The following is a 10,010-nucleotide window of genomic DNA, read 5'->3' as shown; positions in this document are numbered from 1 at the left end:
AGCTTAGGAATTTTATTGCATATTAGTGTCAGTTAGTTAGGACGATTTTTGGTAACATTAGCCTATGGGAAATTTTTTCCCTCTTTTCTTTTAGTCCTGGAGCTCAAATTCAGAGCAATGATTGATAGTTCAACATTCTACTACCCAGCTCCACTTCATGGTCTCGCTTTTTTTCTTAAATTAACCTTTGGGATAGATGTTATTTAAAGTTCTTCAAGAGTCTAAATGGATTAAATGTACTGACTTACTTCCTATGACATGTATTTATCTCCGAGAGGTAAACTTGATTACAGTTTGGATTCTTTTGAGGTACTCACATACTGTGTGCTTTTTTTTTTTCTTTAGTGAAATTTCCCTTATTGTGTATTTAATTATGTAATTAAGTATTTAGTGGTATTTCCCTTATTATGAATTGTTTTGTGGATGAAATTATAATAATCCAGTGTTTTGATATAGTAGCCCTTTACAGACAGCTACTCCTTGCTAATTCATGTCTCCACGACATAGCTGAGACACTTCTACATGTTTGGACTTGGCTTTGAGACCTCTATGTAAATATCTTATGTGGTGATGACTTGGTTTTTATCGCTAGCACAGACCAGTGACCTTAAAGCCTCATTAGTTGTAAACATGACTCAGGAGCTGCATGACTGTAGGAACTGGAGCCAGCAGCTTAGTGTAATCTTCTCACTCTGAAACTAGGTGTGTGGAAAGGCCAAAGGTTACAAGCAAATGATCAAGGTAGATGGGCCAAACTCAGCCAGGATTCAAATAAACTTCTCGTTTAGATTTAGAACATTTCTCTGCTCTATAACCTTTGACCCATTTTTCCAACCTGCCCATTTTTAAGATGACAGTTATGAGTGGAAATTTCCCTAGCTTCTTCGTTAGAATGCTCAGTCTGCAATTGCCACAGAATGTTACAAAAAAAAAAAAATGGCAACCAATGATCAGGGAATGTTGATTCTGGGTGGGCAGTGGGCAGTGAACAGAGGATTTGGGGTGGAAAGGAGCTAAAAGCTGTTTTTTTCCCAGCTGGTGAGGGTGGAGGTGACTGCTGATCCCTGCTGCTTGGCAAATGAGTCATGCGCCTGAGGGCAGAACTTGCAATAGGGAAGGGCCAAGTCTGGCCACAAATGAAGCACCAATGAGCAGATAAATATTTTCCTGGCACTTTACCTGAGTCTTTCAGAGAGGCAACTATCCCTGAACAATGCAAACGGAAACTCAGGAGTAAGAGCCAGTCCGTGTGTGCACTAATAAGGAAATTCTAAATAGGCTTGTACACTGAGGAGCTCCCAAACACCCAGAAGAAAGTTCAGACTGTTTGGGGGAAGGTAGCCAAACCAACAGCCCATCAGCTATGGTACAGCACTGTCACAGAGAAACTTTAGGCTACCACAGGAGTAAGCAGTCCTGGGAGAAAAGGAAAACAAGATGGGATTCATCCAGCCAGTTCTTGGGTGTTTTCTTAGGGCCAAATTGTGATGGGATTGAGATTGTTCTCTATTGGTGCTGAAAACCCCCTAAAGTCCCTTGTATTTTAACACACTCAGTCCTGTCCTTAGACATACTTAGTAGAGCTGGAGATGGAAAGTGACTTGCTGAATGCCAATTAATTATGAGCTACAGGTGCAAACAGCTCTGTGTTCCCCACTGAGATTTCAGCAAGTGGCCTGCGGAGTTTGCTGTTTTCATAAAAGGTTGAAGAGCTTTGCCGTGAGGTAGAAAGACGAACAGACAGAAGATGAGCAGCCAGGGTGTTTCTGAGAGAGCAGGAAGGGCTGGTGCTTACATGTATGGGTGGTTAATAAGCAGGTGCAGGTGACGGTGTTTAGCTGGGTTGAGCAACACACTGGAAACAAGGGTCAAGGTGTGGTCCCCAAGTAATTTATTACCCTTGCACAGTGGGCCTTAATACACTAGAGAGAACGTGACGTGAGTGCATACGAGTGCGTGTGCGCGTGTCTGTGTGTGTTTAAATTTAGAGGAGGAAGATAAGAAAGAATGTTTGGACAAGATAGATTTCACGTTTCCTCTCTAGAAAAAAAAAAAATAATGTTGCCATTAACAAAAGGGAAACTGTCTTTTTGACATTTGGCAGCTGTACGGGGGCTCATGTACGCCCATCTGTGAGCATATATACAGGCTGGAAGTTAACGGCAGGTGCTTCCTCCACCTTGTTTTTTGAGACAGGGTCTCTCACTGAAGTGGAGCTTGCAAATTAGGATAGACTGGCTGGCCAGTGAGCTCCAGGCGTTCTTCTGTCTCTGCCCTGCCACTGTGGGGGTTATGGGTGTGCACCACTCTGCCCAGATTTTTCTACAGGTGCTGCGGATCAAAAGCAGGTCCTCATTCTTTTGCAGCAAGCAATTTACCAATTGAGCTACTTCTCTAATTCCAGAAAGTCCTTTTTTTTTTTTTTTTTTTTTTTAATCTGTCCTTATACTTAGCAAGTGTCTCCTGCACCAAAACAAACATGATTTTGTGGTAATTAATTCCTGGGTACTAGAATGATTTCACGGCTGTGTGGACTCTCAGTCCTCTCCCCTGTCATTCTTCTGGAGCTGTATTCTAGAATGATGTCAGATTTGAAATGTTCTCCCCCCACCCCTTACCAAGTATGAATAACGCTCGCCAGTGATGGACCCAAATGAGTGTCGCCCATTCCACAAGGGCCCCTCAAAAGTTTGCTCACTTTCCTCACTTCCTGTTTTTCAGGAGTCCTGATTCTCTTCCTGGTTTTTGAGTATGCAGCTTTCCTGTCCCCTTTACAACTCCCTCTTCTCTATCCAAATAATCTTATTATTTTATTGAAGACAAATGAAGCACTACAATGTAAATGTAAACAAATGAGTGTTTACATTTTTCAGAGACAAAGGTCTGGGTCCTACTGAAGGACTTGATTCTTCTGGTGTAGACTCTTCATTTTTACACTCCTCCCCCTAAACTCTCAATAGCCCTTGCTTAGTGATGTGCATGTCTCATGACATAGAAACCCTGTCTGAAACCTACACTTTTTTTTTAAACAACTTTTGGCAAGTATTTTACTCCATCTGAGGTTCATGTTTTCACTTTTCACATACATATTGCTTACAACGTTGCTTTCAAATGAAATTACTCATCAGAGACCTAGTTATACAATGACTACTAAACATACTGCTATCATTACCATTAATATTTCATTTGAGAAATTATTTCTGGGTAAAGAAAGAGAGCCATGTCAGCTCCCCACAGTCTTATAAAACACATAATCACACAAAACAGGATATGGGATATGACAGGGCAGGATATGACAGATGGTCTTTTATCGAGGAAAGCTCTCACGGAACTTAGAAGTGGTTGGCATTCATGAAACAAGACTCTGCTATTTGCCTTTTGAGAGTAAAATCAAAAGGTATTCATGCAGGTTTGGCATGAATAAGGAGAGTTTTGGAAATAACTTAAAATCTCATGACTTTTCTTCTGCAAATCAATACTTATATCCTTATTTGTATATTACTAGTCTGACTTCTCTGTGACCTACAGCACTCATTGAGGTCTAGATTATTTTCTTTTCTGTTTTTGAGATATAATTTACTTTTATTTTATGTGCATTGGTGTTGTGCCTTCATGTATGTCTGTGTGAGGGCGTTGTGCCCCCTGGAACTGGAGTTACAGACAGTTGTGAGCTGCCATGTGGGTGTTGGGAATTGAACCTGTGTCCTCTGCAGGAACATCAGGTACTCCCAACCTCTGAGCCATCTACCTCTCCAGCCCCTTCTGGATTATTTCAACCCAACATCTCTTCCACCCCTTTCTACCTCTGCCCTAAAACTACCTGTTACTAAACAATCTCAATACAGTCCACTGTCCCACTCTCTTCCAAGGTGTTTCCAGAGCAAGCACTGAGTTTCTTCCTAGGATGACTTTTCTTCTCACTAGTTGCCATGATGGACAATTTTGTGTGGTCTCCTGACCGAAACTAACCCCCCCCCAGTTCCTCCCCCATTCCTGCCCACAAGCTGTCTTTGGTTCTCATCTCTCTAACTCCAATTCTGTGGTTTTTCCCCACACATGAACTCAGCCTTAGCAAACACAAAGTATCTTCATTCATTCAAATTTGCTATATCTCCATTTTTCCTCCTCAACATAGCAATTATTACTTATAAAGCTATTTACTTTGCTTCTTTCTCCTCATTCCCTTTAGTTAATTTTCTACCATATTGCTATGATTCTAAACTTAGTATTCCCTAGGTCTACTCCATCTTCAGCCTCTTGCCTTGCCTGCCCTGGGTATTGCTGAGACTAACTCAGTCACTCTGTATTGAATCCTTTTATCTCCCACTTCTAAACCTGTAAGTCTCACTGTCCTTTTTCTCTTTTGAAAGCACAGAGCCTAGACAGGCATGCCATAGGTTAAAACAGCCGGCACCACCCGTGTTTGTGCAGAGAGCACAGTCTGAACGCCTTGACCTAGGACGTAAAGTTTCTCCCTATTCCCCTCACCAGCTTCAACTTCCCTCACAGCCTTCCAGCAGTGGCTCCAACACACAGCAGCACTCTGAGCTCCCAAGTCATTGTCCAATCTCTGTTGTCTTGTGCCTGCCTCTCCTGAGACAAGTACCCTTCCTTCCTTGCTTGCTTATGTAAAGCTTGCTCTTCCTGCCCTAGCCAGCTGTGTAAGTAGGCTCAAAGCTTTCTCAAGGCTGCCCCAGCAGACAGGAAGAACTGCCCTTCATTTGTGCTTCTGCTCTCTTTGTTCTCATGGCCAGTTCCACACACCCCTGCTCAGCATTGCCCACTGCTTTGTAACTGGTTGTTTGTGTCACCCAGTAAGACTAGCAGTCCCAGAGAGCTAGGAAGACATTTCATTCTTCTCTGTATCCATCAAGTACATTTGGTGCCCATAAATCCCTCTTAACTGCTGGAACAAATGCCTGCCCTTATTTCTCAGGACTTTGTTATGAAATCCAAATGGAAAGGTATTTATGACAGAATGGTACACGCTAAGCCTCGAATGTAAGAACTAAATCTCCTTCAGTGTTCCCCTGGAGTCAAGCAAGCACTGCTTCTGGATAAGCAGAGAAAAGCGTCCCTTCAGAGGAATCCGATTTATTCCTAAGTAACCATAGCCACTTAAGACTCCAGCTACATTGTCTTTTATAAACTGTTTCAATCCTGTGTTCCATTAATGCACAGGATATTTAAGTAGTTGTTTGGGTTGTATTCTGTGTCATAAAGTTATATAAACAACATAAAATATTTAGCTGACAAAAAAAAAAGACAGGAGCTAAACGGCTTTAAAACTTTCAGAAGAACACACACACACACACACACACACACACACACACACACACACACATATGTTTTATATATATATATAAAAGAAAACAGGAGCCTGTATGGAGGGATCTACAAAGCCCTGTAGGATGAGGGCCCAGGTAGGAGCAGAGAGGTGGCTGGGAAATGTTAGCAATGAACATGGGACTATTCAGAAGCCTGGAATGCAAGAGGCCAAGTAGATACAGAGGCAGACTCTGTGGTCTTTGAATCTGAATCACGGAGCTTTTCATGGGCTCACATACCCTTAGCTAAGTGCTATGGGACTGCCAGTTTGAATAGATAGATAAAAATACCCGATACCCTAAAATACAACTTGTCTATGCTTAAAAAAAAAAAAAAATCATTTGTTGCTTATCTGTATTTTCTACTTACCTGAAAAGCCAAACTGAAGCCCAACTGCCTTTGATAACTAAATCTTTGATAGGATGGGGTTCTGAGACATTTAGGAAAAAGGACTGAGCAATGATCCCGAGGGTCTTCTGACTGAACAGCCAAGACTTTCTAGGCTCACAAAGAAACTGGCGGTGCATTGCCACCTAGTGGACAAAAGCAGTAAGGAAACTAAACAGCTGACGTTATTTTATTTCACTTTTAAAATTTAAACTTCTCTAATGTTTGCAAGGAAGCATGCTCCCTGGATAACAGCAAAGTACTGAGGAGCCAAAGCTGCACTGCTTGAAGGTGACTTCAGTCATGTGATGTTGGAGTGAGGCTGGAACGTGTTTGCCTAGAGGTCTAGGTGAGGGGCCAGTGAGCTCCCCAGCATGGGGAAATGTGGCTCCCATCCAGGAAAACACAGCAAAGCAATGCCAAGAGTTATCTAGAAGTGCATGAGCTTTCCAAATGAGGATGCTGAGGGGTCTCCCTACAGGAGACAGGGTTGAGATAAATGTAGTTCCTGAAGTAGTCACCAAGGCAACCAATGACAGACAAAAGTCTTGATTCTTCTTTCAGCCAATTTGTTCTAAGAAAGGAAAGATCTAGAAATTAGGTTTAAGCCAATGGGTCTCAACCTGTGGGTCATGACCCTTTCGGCAAACCTCTATTTTAAAAAAAATATATATTTATATCATGACTCACAACAGTAGTAAAATTGCAGTTATGAAGTAGCAATGGAAATAACCTTATGGTGGAGGTCACCACAACAGGAGGAACTGTATTAAATGGTTGCAACATTAGGAAGGCTTAGAACCACCTATTTATGCGAAAATTAAAGTGAATAAAAGATGACCTTGGAACCCCAAACAGGTCAGCACAGCTGGTTTCAATAATCCCATCATTTTTCTAGCACAGAACAGGAGAGGGTCTCTCTGACTTAATAGAGCCATAGATAGTAATTTCTATACAGCTGATTTTTCAGGAGCTTCATGAAAATAAATTTAATGTAAGGTTATTATAGACTTCTATAAGAGATTTTTTAAATATAGTTCATAAATAGTTTTTAAAAGCATAAAAACAGGCAATCAAATAACAAATGATGGTGAAAGTGTGAGGAAAGACAAATCTCTATCCACTGCTGATAGGAGTATTAACTTGTGTGATCATTATAGAAATCAGCAGAACTTTCTAAAAATATATAAATATAACTACCATAAAAACTCAACTGTACCACTTTCACCACATACCCAAAAGATTCTAAATATTACTACAGAAATACCTGCACATACATGCTTATTGCTGCATTGTTCACAACAGGGAGAAAATGGATGTCCATCGACTGAGGAATGAAGAATGAAAATGTGGTATGTATTCATAATGGAATTTTTTCTTGTGTAAAACAAAACTGAAACTTACAGAAAAATAAACAGAACATAAAAAATGAATAGAACTAGAAAGTATTCTCTTAAATGAGGTAGTACAAACTCAGAAAATCCTAGCTTACAATATTATACACATAACTCTCTCTCTCTCTCTTTCTCTCTCTGTGTGTGTGTGTGTGTGTGTGTGTGTGTTGAAGTGGATATAAGCTATTACACTAAAAAACAAAGCATGAGAGGGAAGAACAAGATGGTGAGTCAGTAGGGAGGGCAATAGGATACATGAATCAAGAAAAAGGAAACAAGGTTATGGGGATAGATAGGTGGGAGGAAGGGTTAAAGAAATGAGACAAAAGAGGAAATAAAAATGAGTGAGAGTGTGTTTCAAAATGCCGTGATGAAACTTAATACTAGGTATGCTAACTAAAATAATAAGCTGCTTGTCATATTTATATTTTATTGCTATGGTAAGATACCATGACCAAGGAAACTTATAAAAGGAAGCATTTTAGGGGGGATTACCGTTTCTGAGAGTGAGTCCATGGCTACCATGTTGGGGAGCATGGCAGGAGGTAGGTAGGCATGATGCTGGAGCAGCAGCTGTGAGCTTGCATTTTGCCCCACAAGCACGAGGCAGAGAGAGCCAACTGGAAACAGCAGTGGCATACCTCCACCAACGAGGCCACTCCTCCTCATCCTTCTAAACCATTCCACCAGATGGAAACCGAACAATCAAATATATGAACCTACGGGAGCCATTCAAGCCGCCACAATGTTCTTATGAGGTGTAAAGGAGAGTCACTGTCCCTTCAGTGTAGAGCATTTATTATGTAGTTAGGTTTACTTATCTGGTTGGACTACAGAAAATACATTCATTTTATTGGGTCATAAAAGCAGGGTCTTCACCCAAAGAGAGTTTTTGCATGAGATAGCAAAGGATAGCACTGAATGAGAGTACAGTTGAGGATTTGTGGCTAGCTAACTACCTGCTACCATTAATAGGTTATTTTCTAGGTGAATGCCAAAAATATCTTATTCACCCATATTGTACTGCTTATCAATTTAGCAATGGTTGAAATACAGAATATCCAAAACATACTCATCCATTTTTTAAACAGAACAAAATCCCTAAGATAGGTGATATTCTAAAAGAATTTCAAAACATCTTAACTAGATCATAAAGGGCTAAAACTAATCAAACGAAGCTGAACAGGTGACATAATCTCCATGTATTTAGATTTAAAATGTTATTCCTCCAGGTACAGACTGGGAGTGAACTGGACTCAAAGCGTCTTTTATTAAAATGCCTTGGAGGCTGTGGTTGATAAGAATATAAATGTGTTGTAAGGCCAGAAAAAAACACCACACTAATGTTTTGTTGTTCTTATTGTTGTTTTTCATGGGGGGGGGGTATTTGTTTGTTTGTTTTACTGGAGAGTCTGTTAGCAGAGAACCTGTTAGATGGAGGTGAGAGTTTTCAATAAGCAGCACTGGCTCCTTTAGCAGACATCGCCCTCATTCCTCAGAGGAATGTTAGGATCTCACAGTCACCTGATAAGAGACAAGGAACCTGGAGGCCAAGCCGCCTGAGGGCTGAGCAAAGTGATCCTGGGTTGCGAGCAGGACGAGGGCTTTCGAGATGGCACACAGCCCTCAGTGCTCACAGCTTAGTTACTTCGTTGTGGTGCCTCACTTGAAGAACAGAACTCTCTAGCCAGTGAAACTAAATTTTGTTTCCTCCCAGAATCAAGAACTAGAGAGGAAGTCTCTTCAGAACCTTTGTGGAATATCGCTGACAAAGATCCAGACTGTTAGACTACTGTAGAGCCACTGAGGGTGGGGAGAGGGGTGCTTCTCAAGTATCGGTAGCTCGGCCTTGGCACCCTGTGAGGTTTCTTCAGTTTCTGGGTTCTAGGCCTCCTCTAAAACATGCTCATCATTTTCTTCCTTCAGGTGACCTTTCATTTTTCATTCTCAGTACCTTTTACTTTCAGTAAAATATGTACGATTATCTAATATGTGCACTGTCTAAGAGTTGCACATAAAGATACATCTAGATGCTCTCTATGTTTATTAAATTTGTGTATATGTACACACACACACACACACACACATACACACACACAGTCACATTTGCTATATACAGAATGCTACCAGTCATTGAGTGGTGTGGGATCCCAAACCAATTCTAAGCTGTAGGAAAACACCCAGAGTGCTAGCTAGATTACACCTCTCCCAAGGCTGAGTTTTGAAAACAATCGAATATGGTGTTGTCTGATGAAAAAAAAAAAAAAACTAATAAACAAACAAAACAAGTTTTCTTCCTTCTCTCATTTATCTGTTTCAAGGAGTGCCCATTTCATGGGCCTTATGAGACAGGGTGTAAAGTTAAGAGGAGATGTGAAATGTCTCCTCTAAAAGGCTCATTTGTGCACAAAATAGAAGACATCCAACATTGCAGGGTATACTTTTGAGTCCCAAAGTTGAGGACCCTGCTCCTTGTATGGCGACTCTTGAGTAGCAAAGAGATTATAATTACAACACTAGCTTGGAGTTCTAAACTTGATGGGTAAACCCATGTACATTTTCCAATCAGTATCGATGTAGGATTAATTCTAGGATTCCCCTGGATGCAAAAATCTGTAGATGTTTAGGTCCATCACCTGGAATGGCAGTGTTTGGACACACCTTATATTCTCTCATATACTTTGACTCACCTCTAGTTTATAATGCCCCAAACAATGCAAAGTCTATGTAAACAGTTACTATATTAAATGAGAGGATACTATCTACACATGCTTAGTACAGATGCATTTTTCTTTTTTTTTTTTTTGAGACAGGGTTTCTTTTATTAATTAATTCAATTTACATCTCACTCATAGACCTCTTGCATTTTTCTTTTCTTTTTTTTTTTTTTGAGACAGGGTT

This window comes from Psammomys obesus, unplaced genomic scaffold, assembly GCF_907164565.1.
Source record: "Psammomys obesus unplaced genomic scaffold, mPsaObe1.curated_primary_1811, whole genome shotgun sequence".
NCBI classification, from domain to species: Eukaryota; Metazoa; Chordata; class Mammalia; order Rodentia; family Muridae; genus Psammomys; species Psammomys obesus.
The sequence above is the reverse complement of the archived record's forward strand: the minus strand, read 5'-3'. Positions refer to the sequence as shown.